This window comes from Leuciscus leuciscus (assembly GCF_965113295.1).
Source record: "Leuciscus leuciscus genome assembly, chromosome: 14".
Classification (NCBI taxonomy): domain Eukaryota; kingdom Metazoa; phylum Chordata; class Actinopteri; order Cypriniformes; family Leuciscidae; genus Leuciscus; species Leuciscus leuciscus.
In genome coordinates, this window is record NC_138738.1 from 24,280,164 (window position 1) to 24,303,099 (window position 22,936).

Consider the following 22,936-nt stretch of genomic DNA (forward strand, 5'->3'; position numbering starts at 1 on the left):
TGTCAGGCCGCCGAGGGCACACCCTTCGACGAAAACTCAAGATCTTCGCAATTTAACGTCGCAACGGCCTTAAGATTACACTCACCAAATTTGAAGAGGATCAGATGAAATCTGTAGGAGGAGTTCGTTAAAGTACAACATCAGGAAATTACGAAAAATGCCCAAAATCTAGGAGGAAGTTCAAAATAGCTCACTTCCTGTTGTGTTTAGGGCTATGCTCCAAGATACTTTTTTGTAGGTATTGGGTCATTACATGTATGTACCAAATTTCATACCTGTGCGTGAAACGTAGAGCCGGGGCAAAACGTGGGGGCAATACTTTACAGAATTTGCCCCACCCAATTTTGAAAACCATATCACACGTAAATTTTCACCACTTCTGAAGCGTGTGCAAAGTTTCATGAGTTTTCGAGCATGTTAAGGCCCTCTAAAAAGCGATTCACTTTGGAGAAGAAGAATAATAATAAACAGAGCAAAAACAATAGGGTCCTCTCACCATCGGTGCTCGGGCCCTAATTAAAGCTGCAAGCAGCGATGAAAAGGGCCCTCGCACCCCTGCCACCGCCACCCGGTGGCTTTAGGAAAGGCCTTAAGATTACACTCACCAAATTTGAAGAGGATCAGATCAAAACTGTAGGAGGAGTTCGTTAAAGTACAACATCAGGAAATGGCAAAAACTGCACGAAATCTGAGAGGAAGTTCAAAATAGCTGATTTCCTGTTGTGTTTAGGGCTACGCTCCAAGATACTTTTTTGTAGGTATTGGGTCATTACATGTAGGTACCAAATTTCATACCTGTACGTGAAACCTAGAGCCGGGGCAAAATGTGGGGGCAATAATTAAGCCATTTTGCCCCATCCAATTTTGAAAACCATATCACACGTAAATGTTCACCACTTCTGAAGTGTGTGCAAAGTTTCATGATTTTTCAAGCACGTTTTGTATTTGCCACACTTCCTGCTACCAGCAGGTGGCACTATTGCTATAACCATAATGAGCATGGTCATGTGTTCAGGACAGGACTCTTATCAAACATGTGAAGTTTGGGACAGATTGGAAATTGTATGCCTGAGTTACTGCAGGCTGTCTGTGGTTGCCTAGCAACATCGGAACTGCAAGCAATATTGACAGAGAACTTATCTGATCATGCATATATCACCAAAAGGCCGAAATTGGGTGAACATTTGTCAGGCCGCCGAGGGCACACCCTTCGACGAAAACTCTAGATCTTCGCAATTTAACGTCGCAAAGGCCATAAGATTACACTCACCAAATTTGAAGAGGATCAGATGAAATCTGTAGGAGGAGTTCGTTAAAGTACAACATCAGGAAATTACGAAAAATGCCCAAAATCTAGGAGGAAGTTCAAAATAGCTCACTTCCTGTTGTGTTTAGGGCTATGCTCCAAGAGACTTTTTTGTAGGTATTGCGTCATTACATGTATGTACCAAATTTCATACCTGTGCGTGAAACGTAGAGCCGGGGCAAAATGTGGGGGAAATAATTTACAGAATTTGCCCCACCCAATTTTGAAAACCATATCACACGTAAATTTTCACCACTTCTGAAGCGTGTGCAAAGTTTCATGAGTTTTCGAGCATGTTAAGGCCCTCTAAAAAGCGATTCACTTTGGAGAAGAAGAAGAAGAAGAAGAAGAATAAACAGAGCAAAAACAATAGGGTCCTCTCAACATCGGTGCTCGGGCCCTAATAAACAGAGCAAAAACAATAGGGTCCTCTCACCATCGGTGCTCGGGCCCTAATTAAAGCTGCAAGCAGCGATGAAAAGGGCCCTCGCACCAGTGCCACCGCCACCCGGCGGCTTTAGGAAGGCAGAGCACGGTGGGCAGTAAATATAGGAGGACTATGTCAAAGTCATTTGTATTTGCCACATTTGCTACCAGCAGGTGGCGGTATTGCTATAACCATAATGAGCATGGTCATGTGTTCAGGACAGGACTCTTATCAAACATGTGAAGTTTGGGACAGATTGGAAATTGTATGCCTGAGTTACTGCAGGCTGTCTGTGGTTGCCTAGCAACATCGGAACTGCAAGCAATATTGAGAGAACTTATCTGATCATGCATATATCACCAAAAGGCCGAAATTGGGTGAACATTTGTCAGGCCGCTGAGGGCACACCCTTCGACAAAAACTCAAGATCTTCGCAATTTAACGTCGCAAAGGCCTTAAGATTACACTCACCAAATTTGAAGAGGATCAGATGAAATCTGTAGGAGGAGTTCGTTAAAGTACAACATCAGGAAATTACGAAAAACTGCACGAAATCTGAGAGGAAGTTCAAAATAGCTGACTTCCTGTTGTGTTTAGGGCTACGCTCCAAGATACTTTTTTGTAGGTATTGGGTCATTACATGTATGTATCAAATTTCATACCTGTGCGTAAAACGTAGAGCCGGGGCAAAATGTAGGGGCAATAATTAAGCCATTTTGCCCCACCCAATTTTGAAAACCATTTCACACGTACATTTTCACAACTTCTGAAGCGTGTGCAAAGTTTCATGATTTTTCGAGCACGTTTTGTATTTGCCACACTTCCTGCTACCAGCAGGTGGCACTATTGCTATAACCAAATATGAGCATGGTCATGTGTTCAGGACAGGACTCTTATCAAACATGTGAAGTTTGGGACAGATTGGAAATTGTATGCCTGAGTTACTGCAGGCTGTCGGTGGTTGCCTAGCAACATCGGAAATGCAAGCAACATTAATATTGAACTTATCTGATCATGCATTAACACCAAAAGGCCGAAATTGGGTGAACATTTGTCAGGCCGCCGAGGGCACACCCTTCGACGAAAACTCTAGATCTTCGTAATTTAACGTCGCAAAGGCCTTAAGATTACACTCACCAAATTTGAAGAGGATCAGATGAAATCTGTAGGAGGACTTCGTTAAAGTACAACATCAGGAAATTACGAAAAATGCCCAAAATCTAGGAGGAAGTTCAAAATAGCTCACTTCCTGTTGTGTTTAGGGCTATGCTCCAAGATACTTTTTTGTAGGTATTGGGTCATTACATGTATGTACCAAATTTCATACCTGTGCGTGAAACGTAGAGCCGGGGCAAAACGTGGGGGCAATACTTTACAGAATTTGCCCCACCCAATTTTGAAAACCATATCACACGTAAATTTTCACCACTTCTGAAGCGTGTGCAAAGTTTCATGAGTTTTCGAGCATGTTAAGGCCCTCTAAAAAGCGATTCACTTTGGAGAAGAAGAATAATAATAAACAGAGCAAAAACAATAGGGTCCTCTCACCATCGGTGCTCGGGCCCTAATTAAAGCTGCAAGCAGCGATGAAAAGGGCCCTCGCACCCCTGCCACCGCCACCCGGTGGCTTTAGGAAAGGCCTTAAGATTACACTCACCAAATTTGAAGAGGATCAGATCAAAACTGTAGGAGGAGTTCGTTAAAGTACAACATCAGGAAATGGCAAAAACTGCACGAAATCTGAGAGGAAGTTCAAAATAGCTGATTTCCTGTTGTGTTTAGGGCTACGCTCCAAGATACTTTTTTGTAGGTATTGGGTCATTACATGTAGGTACCAAATTTCATACCTGTACGTGAAACCTAGAGCCGGGGCAAAATGTGGGGGCAATAATTAAGCCATTTTGCCCCATCCAATTTTGAAAACCATATCACACGTAAATGTTCACCACTTCTGAAGTGTGTGCAAAGTTTCATGATTTTTCAAGCACGTTTTGTATTTGCCACACTTCCTGCTACCAGCAGGTGGCACTATTGCTATAACCATAATGAGCATGGTCATGTGTTCAGGACAGGACTCTTATCAAACATGTGAAGTTTGGGACAGATTGGAAATTGTATGCCTGAGTTACTGCAGGCTGTCTGTGGTTGCCTAGCAACATCGGAACTGCAAGCAATATTGACAGAGAACTTATCTGATCATGCATATATCACCAAAAGGCCGAAATTGGGTGAACATTTGTCAGGCCGCCGAGGGCACACCCTTCGACGAAAACTCTAGATCTTCGCAATTTAACGTCGCAAAGGCCATAAGATTACACTCACCAAATTTGAAGAGGATCAGATGAAATCTGTAGGAGGAGTTCGTTAAAGTACAACATCAGGAAATTACGAAAAATGCCCAAAATCTAGGAGGAAGTTCAAAATAGCTCACTTCCTGTTGTGTTTAGGGCTATGCTCCAAGAGACTTTTTTGTAGGTATTGCGTCATTACATGTATGTACCAAATTTCATACCTGTGCGTGAAACGTAGAGCCGGGGCAAAATGTGGGGGAAATAATTTACAGAATTTGCCCCACCCAATTTTGAAAACCATATCACACGTAAATTTTCACCACTTCTGAAGCGTGTGCAAAGTTTCATGAGTTTTCGAGCATGTTAAGGCCCTCTAAAAAGCGATTCACTTTGGAGAAGAAGAAGAAGAAGAAGAAGAATAAACAGAGCAAAAACAATAGGGTCCTCTCAACATCGGTGCTCGGGCCCTAATAAACAGAGCAAAAACAATAGGGTCCTCTCACCATCGGTGCTCGGGCCCTAATTAAAGCTGCAAGCAGCGATGAAAAGGGCCCTCGCACCAGTGCCACCGCCACCCGGCGGCTTTAGGAAGGCAGAGCACGGTGGGCAGTAAATATAGGAGGACTATGTCAAAGTCATTTGTATTTGCCACATTTGCTACCAGCAGGTGGCGGTATTGCTATAACCATAATGAGCATGGTCATGTGTTCAGGACAGGACTCTTATCAAACATGTGAAGTTTGGGACAGATTGGAAATTGTATGCCTGAGTTACTGCAGGCTGTCTGTGGTTGCCTAGCAACATCGGAACTGCAAGCAATATTGAGAGAACTTATCTGATCATGCATATATCACCAAAAGGCCGAAATTGGGTGAACATTTGTCAGGCCGCTGAGGGCACACCCTTCGACAAAAACTCAAGATCTTCGCAATTTAACGTCGCAAAGGCCTTAAGATTACACTCACCAAATTTGAAGAGGATCAGATGAAATCTGTAGGAGGAGTTCGTTAAAGTACAACATCAGGAAATTACGAAAAACTGCACGAAATCTGAGAGGAAGTTCAAAATAGCTGACTTCCTGTTGTGTTTAGGGCTACGCTCCAAGATACTTTTTTGTAGGTATTGGGTCATTACATGTATGTATCAAATTTCATACCTGTGCGTGAAACGTAGAGCCGGGGCAAAATGTAGGGGCAATAATTAAGCCATTTTGCCCCACCCAATTTTGAAAACCATTTCACACGTACATTTTCACAACTTCTGAAGCGTGTGCAAAGTTTCATGATTTTTCGAGCACGTTTTGTATTTGCCACACTTCCTGCTACCAGCAGGTGGCACTATTGCTATAACCAAATATGAGCATGGTCATGTGTTCAGGACAGGACTCTTATCAAACATGTGAAGTTTGGGACAGATTGGAAATTGTATGCCTGAGTTACTGCAGGCTGTCGGTGGTTGCCTAGCAACATCGGAAATGCAAGCAACATTAATATTGAACTTATCTGATCATGCATTAACACCAAAAGGCCGAAATTGGGTGAACATTTGTCAGGCCGCCGAGGGCACACCCTTCGACGAAAACTCAAGATCTTCGCAATTTAACGTCGCAAAGGCCTTAAGATTACACTCACCAAATTTGAAGAGGATCAGATGAAATCTGTAGGAGGAGTTCGTTAAAGTACAACATCAGGAAATTACGAAAAATGCACAAAATCTAGGAGGAAGTTCAAAATAGCTCACTTCCTGTTGTGTTTAGGGCTATGCTCCAAGATACTTTTTTGTAGGTATTGGGTCATTACATGTATGTACCAAATTTCATACCTGTGCGTGAAACGTAGAGCCGGGGCAAAATGTGGGGGCAATAATTTACAGAATTTGCCCCACCCAATTTTGAAAACCATATCACACGTAAATTTTCACCACTTCTGAAGCGTGTGCAAAGTTTCATGAGTTTTCGAGCATGTTAAGGCCCTCTAAAAAGCGATTCACTTTGGAGAAGAAGAAGAAGAAGAAGAAGAAGAATAAACAGAGCAAAAACAATAGGGTCCTCTCACCATCGGTGCTCGGGCCCTAATTAAAGCTGCAAGCAGCGATGAAAAGGGCCCTCGCACCCCTGCCACCGCCACCCGGTTGCTTTAGGAAAGGCCTTAAGATTACACTCACCAAATTTGAAGAGGATCAGATCAAAACTGTAGGAGGAGTTCGTTAAAGTACAACATCAGGAAATGGCAAAAACTGCACGAAATCTGAGAGGAAGTTTCAAAATAGCTGACTTCCTGTTGTGTTTAGGGCTACGCTCCAAGATACTTTTTTGTAGGTATTGGATCATTACATGTATGAATCAAATTTCATACCTGTACGTGAAACGTAGAGCCGGGGCAAAATGTAGGGGCAATAATTAAGCCATTTTGCCCCACCCAATTTTGAAAACCATATCACACGTAAATTTTCACCACTTCTGAAGCGTGTGCAAAGTTTCATGATTTTTCGAGCACGTTTTGTATTTGCCACACTTAATGCTACCAGCAGGTGGCACTATTGCTATAACCAAATATGAGCATGGTCATGTGTTCAGGACAGGACTCTTATCAAACATGTGAAGTTTGGGGCAGATTGGAAATTGTATGCCTAAAGGTCCTTTCACACTGGACGCGATTTTGACGCACGAATCATTCGCGCGATGGTTTTATTTTTCGATCAGCTGTTTGTGTAATGAGTGCTTCCACACCGAACGCGAATGCGCAGCGGCGAAAAAACGACTTTTATTTTATTCGCTTCGATGTCGATTTTTTTTAAACTTTTGCTGCGACAGAATGGGCTTCAGCCAATCACATACTACAAGGACAACGATTTGAAAGACAATGTGTGGCGTAGCATTGCCAACCAACTCGGTTATCTTGACTGTGAGTTTGTTGTGTGATAGTTTTAGTCATATAGTCCTGTGCTGTGTAGGCTAGCAGGCCAAACTACATTTGGGATAGAAAGCTAACACTATTATCGTCAAAGATAGAGACAGACACCGTGTTTACTTTGAACACGTAACAAAATGTAGTGAGACTATTTAGGGCTGCTTTTAGTATACTATACATTCTTTGTGTGATATCTACAGTTTCTAGTCGAATGATTTTTAACTTACTTACTTCGTGTGTTACATGTAATGTGTAGTTACATTACAAAACGCACTGTGTTTAGTTGAAGACGCAAAAAAAAAAAAAAAAAAAAAAAAAAAAAACCTGTGCACATAAGCATACTCCCCTTCAGACTCTCTGTTCTGTAAGATTGGGTGCACCCAAAACCTTCTTTTCTGTCTTTTAAATCAAATGAAAAGCTCGTCTTCACTGGATGCTATGACTATGACTGATGATGATGATGATGATGATGAAGTGTCCATGTTTTCTCAGCTGTCGGCGCGATTCGCGCGAAAGTTTGGGAATGTTGAAGCTCTCTGAACGTCACAGACGTCGCAAATTCGCGTCGCGGCTGATGTGAATGGTTTTGATGCGAACTATTCGCACACGAACTATACGCTTTTTCGTTTCGCTTTTTCGTTACGCATCCGGTGTGAAAGGGCCTTAAGTTACTGCAGGCTGTCTGTGGTTGCCTAGCAACATCGGAACTGCAAGCAACATTAATATTGAACTTATCTGATCATGCATTAACACCAAAAGGCCGAAATTGGGTGAACATTTGTCAGGCCGCCGAGGGCACACCCTTCGACGAAAACTCAAGATCTTCGCAATTTAACTTCGCAAAGGCCTTAAGATTACACTCACCAAATTTGAAGAGGATCAGATGAAATCTGTAGGAGGAGTTTGTTGAAGTACAACATCAGGAAATTACGAAAAATGCCCAAAATCTAGGAGGAAGTTCAAAATAGCTCACTTCCTGTTGTGTTTAGGGCTATGCTCCAAGAGACTTTTTTGTAGGTATTGGGTCATTACATGTATGTACCAAATTTCATACCTGTGCGTGAAACGTAGAGCCGGGGCAAAATGTGGGGGCAATAATTTACAGAATTTGCCCCACCCAATTTTGAAAACCATATCACACGTAAATTTTCACCACTTCTGAAGCGTGTGCAAAGTTTCATGAGTTTTCGAGCATGTTAAGGCCCTCTAAAAAGCGATTCACTTTGGAGAAGAAGAAGAAGAAGAATAATTAAAGCTGCAAGCAGCGATGAAAAGGGCCCTCGCACCCCTGCCACCGCCACCCGGTGGCTTTAGGAAAGGCCTTAAGATTACACTCACCAAATTTGAAGAGGATCAGATCAAAACTGTAGGAGGAGTTCGTTAAAGTACAACATCAGGAAATGGCAAAAACTGCACGAAATCTGAGAGGAAGTTCAAAATAGCTGACTTCCTGTTGTGTTTAGGGCTACGCTCCAAGATACTTTTTTGTAGGTATTGGGTCATTACATATAGGTACCAAATTTCATACCTGTACGTGAAACCTAGAGCCGGGGCAAAATGTGGGGGCAATAATTAAGCCATTTTGCCCCATCCAATTTTGAAAACCATATCACACGTAAATTTTCACCACTTCTGAAGTGTGTGCAAAGTTTCATGATTTTTCAAGCACGTTTTGTATTTGCCACACTTCCTGCTACCAGCAGGTGGCGCTATTGCTATAACCATAATGAGCATGGTCATGTGTTCAGGACAGGACTCTTATCAAACATGTGAAGTTTGGGACAGATTGGAAATTGTATGCCTGAGTTACTGCAGGCTGTCTGTGGTTGCCTAGCAACATCGGAACTGCAAGCAACATTAATATTGAACTTATCTGATCATGCATATATCACCAAAAGGCTGAAATTGGGTGAACATTTGTCAGGCCGCCGAGGGCACACCCTTCGACGAAAACTCTAGATCTTCGTAATTTAACGTCGCAAAGGCCTTAAGATTACACTCACCAAATTTGAAGAGGATCAGATGAAATCTGTAGGAGGACTTCGTTAAAGTACAACATCAGGAAATTACGAAAAATGCCCAAAATCTAGGAGGAAGTTCAAAATAGCTCACTTCCTGTTGTGTTTAGGGCTATGCTCCAAGAGACTTTTTTGTAGGTATTGCGACATTACATGGATGTACCAAATTTCATACCTGTGCGTGAAACGTAGAGCCGGGGCAAAATGTGGGGGCAATAATTTACAGAATTTGCCCCACCCAATTTTGAAAACCATATCACACGTAAATTTTCACCACTTCTGAAGCGTGTGCAAAGTTTCATGAGTTTTCGAGCATGTTAAGGCCCTCTAAAAAGCGATTCACTTTGGAGAAGAAGAAGAAGAAGAAGAAGAATAAACAGAGCAAAAACAATAGGGTCCTCTCACCATCGGTGCTCGGGCCCTAATAAACAGAGCAAAAACAATAGGGTCCTCTCACCATCGGTGCTCGGGCCCTAAATATAGCTGCGAGCAGCGATTGCGGGCCCAAGCCGGTGGCACCGCCACCCTGGTGCCTTTAGTTACACTAAAGGCACCAGGGTGGCGGTGTCACCGGCTTGTGCCCTCCATCGCTGCTCGCAGCTATATTTTTATATATATATATATATATATATATATTTTTTTTTTTAAGTGACAAGACAGAGAATATTACTTATCTGAGATATATATATATATATATATATATATATATATATATCTCAGATAAGTAATATTCTCTGTCTTGTCACTTAAAAAAAAAAAAATATATATATATATATATGTATATATTTTTTTCCCCCTATTGAAAAAATTGCCTAGGAGGATTATTTCAAATTCCAGAGCAAGCGTTCTCCAAACTTGATGAGAACAATATACATAGCAAGTTTTGTTGCTGTAGATTAATCTAACCCCCCACTTTGGTCAAAAGGTGGCGCTACTGAGCCATTCCAGCACGCCCGTTTCTGAAACTTTTCACATGTCTACTGGCTAATAAATGTGATGTGTCTGTCGAGTTTCATGCAATTTCAAGCATGCTAAGAGTCTCAAAAGCATCAAAAAAGAATATTAAAGTTTGATGCATTGCCATTTATTTATTTATTTGATAGGGACAATGCACATTAATGAACATCTGCATTGAAACAACAAAAACAGACGTAAACATGCCAGATTATAGCCACAGGGCTAATTTACATCCGTAGTCCCTTGGCAAATTACAGAAATACAAAACTTGTAACATACAAAATGACAAAAATGAATAAGTACAAGCAAAGTAAAATAAAAGTCACTTAATGGTCACAAGACTGGTTTGCTTTAAGCCACACTTTGAGTTTGGTTTTAAATATAGGAAATGTGGAACATTCCCTGACAGTGATGGGGATACTGTTCCATAACTTACAAGCCTTCACAGACAGAGCATTTTGTCCAAAGGCTGTTCTTCTGAAAGGCACCTCACAGTCACCTCTAGCGGAGGCCCGTGTCCTGGCACCACTGTGAGTCTTTGATTTAAAAAAGTCCGACATGGGAGATGGGGCTAATCCATTTAACACTTTGTAAACAAAACAGGCATATTTAAAATGTTTAAAATTCTCTAGACTTAATAGATTATGTTTTTGTAAAATATTACAAATATGGAAGGACATTGGTTTTTTATCAAAGACTTTTAAGGCATTTTTATAGAGTGATTCTATTGATTTGAGTGTGTTCATACCAGTCAATGTCCAACTTGTACAACAATATTCAATATGTGATAAAATCATAGAATGTAAAAAACCTTTGGCAGCCTCAAATGGTATAAATTGACGGATTTGTTTAAAATTTCGTAGATTAAATTTTACTGTACTCGATATTCTTTTTACATGTTTTTTAAAACTTAATGTGGAATCAAGGGTCACACCAAGGTACTTAAATTCTGAGACGATTTCTAATTCTTCTCCTCTTAAAAATACACCAGATTGTTTTATGTCGCGGGACTGTTTAGTGAACATCATACAAACAGTTTTTTTAGTATTGAGTAGCAGACAGGATTTAAAAAGCCATTCATTTACAGGGACCAAAGCGGAGGTCAGGATGGCAGAAGCCTCTTGAACACTTTTTGCACTTGTGTAGATGACTGCGTCATCAGCATACATTTGAAATTCAACATCAACACAAGTGTTTGGAAGGTCATTTATATATAAAGAAAATAATAAGGGACCGAGTATTGACCCTTGAGGCACACCAACGGGGACATCTAGGAAAGACGATTTGACACTGTTAATGTTAACACACTGTTTTCTTGAGTCCAAATACGATTTAATCCATTGAATGGCATTTGAAGAAAAGTTAAAATGTCAATTTAGATAATAAAATCTCATGATTAACAGTGTCAAATGCTTTTTTTAAATCTAAAAACACAGCACCGACACAAGCACTATTGTCCAATTTACTTTTTACTTTTTCTACAAACAAACTGTTGGCAAATTCAGTTGAATGATTGGTGCGGAACCCAAATTGCATCGGATGCAAGGGGGAGTGGCCTTTATTTAGATGCTTATTTATAATTTTAGCAACCCACCTCTCAGCGACCTTGGAGACCACTGGAAGGATACTGATTGGTCGGTAGTTGGCTACATTTAATTTATCACCAGATTTAAAGATTGGGGTGACTAAGGCCATTTTCCAGAAGGATGGAACAATTCTCTGCTTGAATGATAAATTGATCATATATGTTATTGGAGCAATTAAGGAGTCTTTACATAATTTTAGAGAATGTGAATCTAACCCATAAGCATCCTTTGCTTTGGAACTCTTAAGTGATCCAATGATGTTGTCTACCTCCAGCTCTGTTATTTCACACAAATTGAACACAGGCTTGGAAGGATCAATGGGTCTAGTTATTTTCTCAGGTGGCTCAAACAGTTCAGTTATCTCCCTAACAGATTTAGAAAAATATTGGTTAAATTCATTTGATAGAGAATTTGGGTTTTTTACTACAGCGTTGTTAATTTTGAGTTCAAAGTCTTCAATTGATTCTTTATTTTGTCTACCAAGTAATTTGTTGAGATTTTGCCAGATTTTTTTGCCATTCCCTTTTGCATCAGTGATAATATCCATGAAGAATTTTGCTTTTGCCTTTCGCATATAGTTAGTGACTTTATTTCTTAAGGATGTACATTTTTGCCTATCTATTGTAAGACGTGATTTTAATGATTTTTTAAGTTGCACATCCCTCTCCTTCATTAATTTCCTACACTCATCATTTAACCAAGGTAACAACTTTCCTTTTCTCTTATTATGGCTTCCTCTTTTGGTAAAATTTAACATTACTTGATTGATTTTAGACTGAAACAGATTACTACAATTCTCTATGTCCTCACTTTGATTTAATTCACTCCAATCGGTTTCTTGCAATGCCGCCGCAAAGTTTGGCATTTGGTTTTTTGGAATAGCATTATACACAGTATGACTGTGTGAAACTTTGAAACGTCTTTTTGTGAGCTTTCTTGAAAAAAAGAAAGCATTGTGATCTGATAAGCCTGTCATAAAGTTAAATGTTTTTGTAATTCTTTCAGGTCGATTGACAAAAAGTAAATCTATTAATGTTTTGGAACTTGAAGTTATCCGAGTAGGCTGTTGAATTAATTGTGTGAAATTATAGCGGTCTGTAGTTTCTTTAAGATGTTTTCTAACCTTCTTTTCATTCCAATTTACGTTAAAATCACCAATAATGATTGTTTCTTTATTTAAATCACAATATTTGAGAAGAAGTTTAAATTTTTCATATTATAAATTTTTTCATTTTTATTATATCAATAATCCTTTCACAGGTCTACATCTGCTGTGTGTCTACAATATACACATAAAGTCTGAAGCAAATCGGGTAAAAATAAGAGAGTGATTTCAAAGCATTTTTAAAGTGACAAACTTCCTGCAGCCAGTTGGTGGCGCTATAACTTTGACTCACAATAGTCACATCCATGTGATCGGCCTCTGACAACGAACACACTGCTGAAGTTTCATCAAGATCAGTTAATGTGTGCAGAAGTTATAACACTTCGTGTTTTTCTTTTCTTGCCAAAAATTTGTTTCCTCGCCACGGCCAAAGCGTTAGAGATATCAAAAATCCGTCCGCAATTTAGCATCCTCAATGTCTTGACTTTGACCGAGTTTGGAGGCGATTGGATGAATTCTCTAGGATGCGTACATCAAATTCCACGGCATGCGTTTTTCAAACAACCCATAATAGCCGACTTCCTGTTGGGCGGAGCTAATAACTTAGAGTGCGGAAGTTGTTCGGCCCGAAGAGATCTATATGTGTACCGAGTTTCATATTAATTCATGCAAGCGTGTTTGATATATGGACCAAGTTTTCAGAACGTGTTCAAGGGGGCGCTGTTGAGCCCCCCTGCCACGCCCGGGTACCAGCTTCAGCCCGGCCCTGATGACCGTGGGTTCTGACCTGTGTGAAAAGTTTCAAGAGTTTTTGAGCATGTTAAGGGCCCAAAAAGCCCCTGAAACCTTGAAAAACAAAGATTAAATTGAATAGACAACCCCCACCCCCCCCCCACCCCACCCACACACACACACACAGACACAGACAGAGAGAGAGAAAATTCTCCAGAAAATCCACATTCAAACCAAAATATCTGACTTGCTGTTGGTCTGAGCTAATAATTGTAAATTAGAAAGTTGTCCGGCTTGATGAGAACAATATACGTACCAAGTTTTGTGATTCTGGGAAAAACTAAGCCCCCATTTTTGACTAAAGGTGGCGCTACTGAGCCATTCCACCACGCCCGTTTCTGAAACTTTGCACATGTCTACTGGATAATAAATGTGATGTGTCTGTCGAGTTTCATGCATTTTCAAGCATGTGAAGAGTCTCAAAAGCATCCGAAAAGAATTTTAAAGTTTGATGCGTTGCCACGGCAACAGTATCTAAGATATCAATAATCCTTTCACAGGTCTACATCTGCCGTGTGTCTACATTATACACATAAAGTTTGAAGCAAATCGGGTAAAAATAAGAGAGAGATTTCAAAGCATTTTGAAAGTGACACACTTCCTGTTGCCAGTTGGTGGCGCTATAACTTTGACTCACAATAGTCATATCAATGTGATCGGCCTCTGACAATGAACACACTGTGGAAGTTTCAGCAAGATCAGTTAATGTATGCTGAAGTTATAATACACTTCCTGTGTCCCTTATTCGCCATAAATTCGTTTCCTCGCCACGGCCAAACCGTTCGAGATATCTAAAATCTGTCCGCAATTTAGCATCCTCAATGTCTTGACTTCATGCACACCGAGTTTGGAAGCGATTGGATCAATTCCCTAGGAGGAGTAGATCAAATTCCACAGCATGCGTTTCCAAACAACCCATAATAGCCGACTTCCTGTTGGGCTGGCGTAAAACTTAGAGCACGAAAGTTGTTCGGCCCGATGAGATCTATATGTGTACCGAGTTTCATATTATTACATGCAAGTGTGTTTGATTTATGGACAAGTGTTCGGATCCTGTTCCAGGGGGCGCTGTCGAGCCCCCCTGCCACGCCCGGGTACCAGCTTCAGTCCGGCCCTGATGGCCGCGGGTTCTGACCCGTGTGCAAAGTTTCAAGAGTTTTTGAGCATGTTAAGGGCCCCAAAAGTGCCCGAAAGGTTGACAAAATAATAATAATAATAATAAATAATCCTACCGGAAACAATAGGGCCTTCGCCCTTTCAGGGCTTGGGCCCTAATTAAAGCTGCAAGCAGCGATGAAAAGGGCCCTCGCACCCCTGCCACCGCCACCCGGTGGCTTTAGGAAAGGCCTTAAGATTACACTCACCAAATTTGAAGAGGATCAGATCAAAACTGTAGGAGGAGTTCGTTAAAGTACAACATCAGGAAATGGCAAAAACTGCACGAAATCTGAGAGGAAGTTCAAAATAGCTGATTTCCTGTTGTGTTTAGGGCTACGCTCCAAGATACTTTTTTGTAGGTATTGGGTCATTACATGTAGGTACCAAATTTCATACCTGTACGTGAAACCTAGAGCCGGGGCAAAATGTGGGGGCAATAATTAAGCCATTTTGCCCCATCTAATTTTGAAAACCATATCACACGTACATTTTCACCACTTCTGAAGTGTGTGCAAAGTTTCATGATTTTTCAAGCACATTTTGTATTTGCCACACTTCCTGCTACCAGCAGGTGGCGCTATTGCTATAACCATAATGAGCATGGTCATGTGTTCAGGACAGGACTCTTATCAAACATGTGAAGTTTGGGACAGATTGGAAATTTTATGCCTAAGTTACTGCAGGCTGTCTGTGGTTGCCTAGCAACATCGGAACTGCAAGCAACATTAATATTGAACTTATCTGATCATGCATATATCACCAAAAGGCCGAAATTGGGTGAACATTTGTCAGGCCGCCGAGGGCACACCCTTCGACGAAAACTCAAGATCTTCGCAATTTAACGTCGCAAAGGCCATAAGATTACACTCACCAAATTTGAAGAGGATCAGATGAAATCTGTAGGAGGAGTTCGTTAAAGTACAACATCAGGAAATTACGAAAAATGCCCAAAATCTAGGAGGAAGTTCAAAATAGCTCACTTCCTGTTGTGTTTAGGGCTATGCTCCAAGAGACTTTTTTGTAGGTATTGCGTCATTACATGTATGTACCAAATTTCATACCTGTGCGTGAAACGTAGAGCCGGGGCAAAATGTGGGGGCAATAATTTACAGAATTTGCCCCACCCAATTTTGAAAACCATATCACACGTAAATTTTCACCACTTCTGAAGCGTGTGCAAAGTTTCATGAGTTTTCGAGCATGTTTAGGCCCTCTAAAAAGCGATTCACTTTGGAGAAGAAGAAGAATAATAATAAACGGAGCAAAAACAATAGGGTCCTCTCACCATCGGTGCTCGGGCCCTAAATATAGCTGCGAGCAGCGATTGCGGCCCCAAGGCGGGCCCAACCGGGGTGGCGGTGTCACCGGCTTGGGCCCTCCATCGCTGCTCGCAGATATATTTTTATATATATAATATAAATGTAACAAAATATATATATATATATATATATATATATATATATATATATATGATAAGTAATATTCTGTCTTGTCACATACATTTTTTTTTATATATATATATATATATATATATATATATATATATATACACTCACCTAAAGGATTATTAGGAACACCATACTAATACTGTGTTTGACCCCCTTTCGCCTTCAGAACTGCCTTAATTCTACGTGGCATTGATTCAACAAGGTGCTGAAAGCATTCTTTAGAATTGTTGGCCCATATTGATAGGATAGCATCTTGCAGTTGATGGAGATTTGTGGGATGCACATCCAGGGCACGAAGCTCCCGTTCCACCACATCCCAAAGTTGCTCTATTGGGTTGAGATCTGGTGACTGTGGGGGCCATTTTAGTACAGTGAACTCATTGTCATGTTCAAGTAACCAATTTGAAATGATTCGAGCTTTGTGACATGGTGCATTATCCTGCTGGAAGTAGCCATCAGAGGATGGGTACATGGTGGTCATAAAGGGATGGACATGGTCAGAAACAATGCTCGGGTAGGCTGTGGCATTTAAACGATGCCCAATTGGCACTAAGGGGCTAAAGTGTGCCAAGAAAACATCCCCCACACCATTACACCACCACCACCAGCCTGCACAGTGGTAACAAGGCATGATGGATCCATGTTCTCATTCTGTTTACGCCAAATTCTGACTCTACCATCTGAATGTCTCAACAGAAATCGAGACTCATCAGACCAGGCAACATTTTTCCAGTCTTCAACTGTCCAATTTTGGTGAGCTCGTGCAAATTGTAGCCTCTTTTCCCTATTTGTAGTGGAGATGAGTGGTACCCGGTGGGGTCTTCTGCTGTTGTAGCCCATCCGCCTCAAGGTTGTGCGTGTTGTGGCTTCACAAATGCTTTGCTGCATACCTCGGTTGTAACGAGTGGTTATTTCAGTCAAAGTTGCTCTTCTATCAGCTTGAATCAGTCGGCCCATTCTCCTCTGACCTCTAGCATCAACAAGGCATTTTCGCCCACAAGACTGCCGCATACTGGATGTTTTTCCCTTTTCACACCATTCTTTGGAAACCCTAGAAATGGTTGTGCGTGAAAATCCCAGTAACTGAGCAGATTGTGAAATACTCAGACCGGCCCGTCTGGCACCAACAACCATGCCACGCTCAAAATTGCTTAAATCACCTTTCTTTCCCATTCTGACATTCAGTTTGGAGTTCAGGAGATTGTCTTGACCAGGACTACACCCCTAAATGCATTGAAGCAACTCCCATGTGATTGGTTGATTAGATAATTGCATTAATGAGAAATTGAACAGGTGTTCCTAATAATCCTTTAGGTGAGTGTATATATATATATACAGTGTATATATATATACAGCGGGGGAAATAAGTATTGAACACGTCATCATTTTTCTCAGTAAATATATTTCCAAAGGTGCTATTGACATGAAATTTTCACCAGATGTTGGTAACAACCCAAGTAAGCCATACATACAAAGAAACAAACAAAAATAAGTTCAGAAATTAAGATTTGTGTAATAATGTGAAATGACACAGGGAAAAAGTATTGAACACATGAAGAAAGGGAGGCGCAAAAAGGCATGGAAAGCCAAGACAACTGCTGAAAACTTACAGTAATTAAAAAGCAATCCAGCCCCCTGTCAGTGGAAATTAATAACAGCTGGTTCAGTCCCAAATGACGGCCTACAAAAAGGTCTCATTGCCAAGGCGTCACACAAGACACATCTCATGATTGGTAAAAGCAAAGAGCTATCTCAAGACCTTCGCAACCTAATTGTTGCAAAACATAATGATGGCATTGGTTATAGGCGCCATTCTAAGCTTCTGAATGGTCCAGTGAGCACTTTTGGGGCCATAATACAGAAGTGGAAAGACAATAATTTCACCATAAATTTGCCTCGACCAGTGCTCCTCGCAAGATTTCTGATAGAGGAGTGAAAAGAATATTCAGATGAGTTGTCACTTCAAGCATGTGAAGAGTAATCAAAAGCATCCGAAAAGAATATTAAAGTTTGATGCGTTGCCACGGCAACAGTATCTAAGATATCAATAATCCTTTCACAGGTCTACATCTGCCGTGTGTCTACATTATACACAAAGTTTTAAGCAAATCCGGTAAAAATAAGAGGGTGATTTCAAAGCATTTTGAAATTGACACACTTGCTGTTGCCAGTTGGTGGCGCTATAACTTTGACTCACAAAGGTCACATCCATGTGCTCGGCCTCTTACAACGAACACACTGCTGAAGTTTCATCAAGATCAGTTAATGTATGCAGAAGTTATAACACACTTCCTGTTTCTGTTTTCTTGCCGTAAATTCGTTTCCTCGCCACGGCCAAACCGTTCGAGATATCAAAATTCCGTCCGCAATTTAGCATCCTCAATGTCTTGACTTCATGCTGACCGAGTTTGGTCGCGATTGGATGAATTCTCTAGGAGGAGTATTTCAAATTCCAGAGGATGCGTTTTTCAAACAACCCATAATAGCCGACTTCCTGTTGGACGGAGCTAATAACATAGAGTGTGGAAGTTGTTCGGCCCGATGAGATCTATATGTGTACCGAGTTTCATATTAATTCATGCAATTAAGTTTGCTATATGGACCAAGTTTTTGGACCCGGTTCAAGGGGGCGCTGTTGAGCCCACCTGCCACGCCCGGGTACCAGCTTCAGCCCGGCCCTGATGGCCGCGGGTTCTGACCTGTATGCAAAGTTTCAAGAGTTTTCGAGCATGTTAAGGGTCACAAAAGTGCCCGAGAAGTCGAAAAAAAATAAAGAAAGAATAATCCTAACGAAAACAATAGGGCCTTCGCCCTTTCAGGGCTTGGGCCCTAATAAATAGAGCAATTCCAAGAGGGTCCTCACACCATCGGTGCTCGGGCCCTAAAAAGCAAATTTTTTTAATATCCTCACTACCTTTGTTCTAGTTCTCCCTCAGTCCCATTCAGCTGATAGGGCCATTAAGGGAGGAATCTTTGTCTTCCCAGGTGTGAAACACGTCAATATTCATGATGATTCATGCATACAGCTTTCTTACACAAAACACGTCTTTAAATTTTTTAAATCAATATATTGTTTTATGTGAATAAGTGGGTGGATGATTTTCACATCGTTTTGAAGCAAAAGTTTTAGGCTACGTGATACAATTTTCAAAAGCCTTTTGAACAAATTTATTCAGTATGGGTTTTATGGCCTTATTTCAGTGACACATTTTTTTTCCACTTACCCACAAATGTCAGAGCATGTCAAAACACCTCCAGGGCCCAGAAAACCCCTCTGAACCCAGATGGTTAGCAACAGTAATGTGCGAAAACCGAGATTTAAATATTATACTCTTATTAAATGTACCATTGTTCTTCTTCAGTGTCATACTGAACTGACAGACAGCTCCAGTGATTATAAAAGGAGTGCTCTTTACTTTGCTTTCTGTGTAATTCTGTGACTTCCTACTTTTTTTCCGGAGTGTAAATGGCTGTCAATAAAGTACTCCTCTGGCACAGGAATTGTTGGCAGCATCAGTTATTACACACTTGCCTGCTAGAGTGTCAGAACTGCTCATTCTTGTAGTCCCCTGTGGTTAAAAGACACCACACTGTGATCATGTGCGTTAGTCAAGGTACAGGGCCTTCTGCTGTCTGTGTGTGTTCATGCACCAATCCCAAATCTTTAGCATACACATGGCACTCAAACAGAATTAATGTTTTGCCGTCGCGATTGCCATTGCGGTTGTGCCGGCAAATGCATTTCTGCTCTTGACCACTAAGTGGAGCTATAATAGCCATACATTTTCACAAGTTATGGGATGGACATATTGCAGCTCTTTTTTGTAATTATCAGTCAACCACGCCAAAGGAGTACATTTAAAAAAATACTATCAATAAGATAAAAAAAAAATCACCTGTGTGATTTTTACTAGATTTGGGTAAATTTTGTTATCAAAAGCATATGTAAGCATTTGTTTAGAACAAATTCAAACAGAGGAATAAATGTCAAAATTGTGTTCTGTTCTTACTTTTTTCCATGGACTGTGCTTTATAATACTAATACACTGTATTTCATTAAATGTATTTATATATATTTTCGACTTGCAATAAAACGTAAATTAAATAGGCTGTGTAACGTAAACGACTCTGGGTCAATGCGAATTAGCTCAAGAATATAGGGAATTTGGGAAATATTACTAATCATAACTCATGGTCATAATTCATAAATCGCATATACATTACTTTATCAATTTTCGGAAATACCTCGTTCTGTAACTGGCCTCGTCATCAGTCATTCGTCCAGCGAATAAATGTAAGATTATCAGTTAAGGAGGAGTTTTCCTGTTTACAAACTCCAAGAAAGTTTATCTTCTGGCCACGAACATAAAACTTCCTGAGTTTATGAATTAAAACTACTCAAGGTAGTCAATATCGAGCTTGTAGCTTAGATCTTTTGATTTCATTGACTTACAAGGTGGGTTTTCAAACACAGAGACAGTTAAAAGTATAAATTGATTTTTAATAAATGTAAACTAGAGATTATATGAGCTACAAAATAAACGTACGTAAAAATGCAAACAGTGAAACAAACAAACATTTAACCAAACCAAAAACATAAAACATAACGTGATAGAGAGAATAAAATGAAATGAAGAAAGAAAGAAAGAAATACAGAGAAGAGATAGAGGGTAACTTAATTCACAGACCTAAGAGCTGGACACCTGAAATCAGCTTTTAGAGAGAGATAGCGTTACTTGCAAGATTCTGTGCTCTTTCAGTGTGGTGCTGAAGAGGGTGCGCGTGTGCGCGTGTCCGGCTGGTTTGCGTCTAGCTTCGTCTTCTGGGTCGTTTCGCAAGACGTTTCGTTTCGTAAAGGCTCACTTGAATTTAACGTTACCGAGAAAGTTCAGATAATTTCCCTTGTGGAGGGGAAAGGCGTGTAGGAACTTAGTTGCAAAAGAACGGCAGCTTCTACATGACGCGGGTTTGCGTCCCAGAGGAGAAGCCGAGGCCTGTCCCGCTGGTTGCGTTGGGAGAAGCGCTGCGCGTGGAGAAGAAGATGATGAGGGTTGAGAGCGTTGAGTTGAGAGAGTTGAGAGAGAGTTGTAACAGGCGAGTTCCGTCTTTTAAGGGAATCCCGTGTACTAGAGGTCTTCACGGGTCTACTTGGATCCGAAAACCCGAGGTCCGACCCGAGACCAGAGCGTTTTCGGGTCCAAAACTCAGACGAATGTCTCGGACACGGGTCGGGTTCGGTATTAGTGGCCTCGGGTCTTGGGTAATTTAAAATAAATATGCTTATTCCAAATGGACCCGAGAAGACCCAAACTATGTTGGGCATTTAACAAAATTGCATTATTTAAAACAACTCTATGACACCGTTCTCTCACTTTTTCTAAGTGAGAGAGCGAATCCGCGCTTCTACGTGCAATGGGCTATAAGCACGGTTGCCTCCGCATTTATTTACTCAGTTATTAATTTGCTTAGTTATATAATTTATAATTTGAATAAGTGAACAACCCCAATAAACTTGGGGTAATCAGAAATTTTTTTTTATTCATTAGGCTACATTATAGATCGGAATTTTCTTCAGGAAACTGGCAGACTTGAATAAATAGCAGCAAACAATAAATGATAAAAATGGCAAAAATTGTTTTAATAATTAATCCAAAGTTTGAACATTTATGAGTAGGCTAAAACATCTTATTTTGAACGTGCGTTGTGTGACTGTTTACAGTAAGCAGACACGTTGCTCAAATAAAGAAAAGTTGCAAAAATAAAGACATATGCCTACATGGTATTTAATCTGCTATGGCGGTTCTAATGCCTTGTTTTTAATCTGGTTTTATCTAAACAACTTTTTAACAACGGGATTGTAGGCTAAATAACAACATTTTAGTAAAAGTCAATGACTGGGAGACTTTGGATATTTTATTGAAAATCTGTTTTAGGCTACATTTGAAAAACAGCCATCGGTAAATTTTACCCTGTGGTGGTTCTAATGTTAATCATCGTATGGTCCGGTAAATAACATTATGCCAAATTTTATAGGATGTAATGGGTTACCGACCGTGATGTGTGATTGACATTTCAGCACTTCAGCGCGTAGGCCTACTTGCGCGTCTATGTTAAGTGCATTTTTGAGAAATGCAGGGCTGCAGGCTGTGCACAATGTAAATGCCGTTTATGTTCGGGTCCAGTCGGGTTCTAAAGGAAATGGCGTCAGGTCGGGTCGGACTCGGGTCTAATTTTATCGGGTCTGTCTCGGGTCGGGTTTTTCTTTAAAAAAAATTAATTTATGCACGTCGGGTTCGGGTAAGTAGTGATTCGGGTCGATTCGGGTCGGGTACAGTTTTTAGGACCCGAGAAGACCTCTACCGTGTACGCCTCCTTTTGCGTGGAGGACGAATCGGATCTTCTGATCTGAAGCGGGAAGAGGTTTCTTTGTTTGTGAAGAAACGCCCACTTTGACTGTCATGTATGAGAGATCGAATTTGAGAAGATTTGCTTCCAGACATATGAAAGGCGTCAAACGATACAAATTATTGCAATTGGTTATCAAAATTCAACTCCGTTAGCTGGAGAGGATTACAGAGATATCAAAAATAGAATATAGACGTTGTAGCAATGCAAAGATACATTATTATGCATTAGTATAGGCATTTGCAGTTCTATTAATGTTACAAATAGGACATATGCTTTCCTATGGTTTACACACACCTCTTAACACACAAATTTATATATTTAGTACATTTAAGAGTGACTTTATGGGTAAAAGTCCTTTTCTGTAGGGGGTTTCTGTTTCAAAGTCCAGAGTGTGTTTGTGTGTGTGCGTTGGAATGTTGCGCCCTTGTTGTCTCCTTTGCATAGGGCTGGATGGGCTCGGTGGTCAAATTTTATGACCTGCCAATGAGATCGGGTTACGGGATGCGATTCTACTGGGAGAACATTCTTCAA

The 22,936-nt window shown here is 40.6% G+C and overlaps 1 protein-coding gene and 1 long non-coding RNA gene across 6 annotated transcripts in view; both read left to right on the forward strand.

The window, feature by feature from the left end:
- Positions 1–22,936, forward strand: part of LOC309474331 (SEC14-like protein 1) — a 332,477-nt gene that overhangs the window by 224,952 nt on the left and 84,589 nt on the right. The window lies entirely within an intron of this gene.
- Positions 2,780–3,694, forward strand: LOC309474514. Its single transcript, XR_014197351.1, has 2 exons — positions 2,780–2,832; positions 3,010–3,694. It is a non-coding gene; the product is annotated as an uncharacterized lncRNA (long non-coding RNA).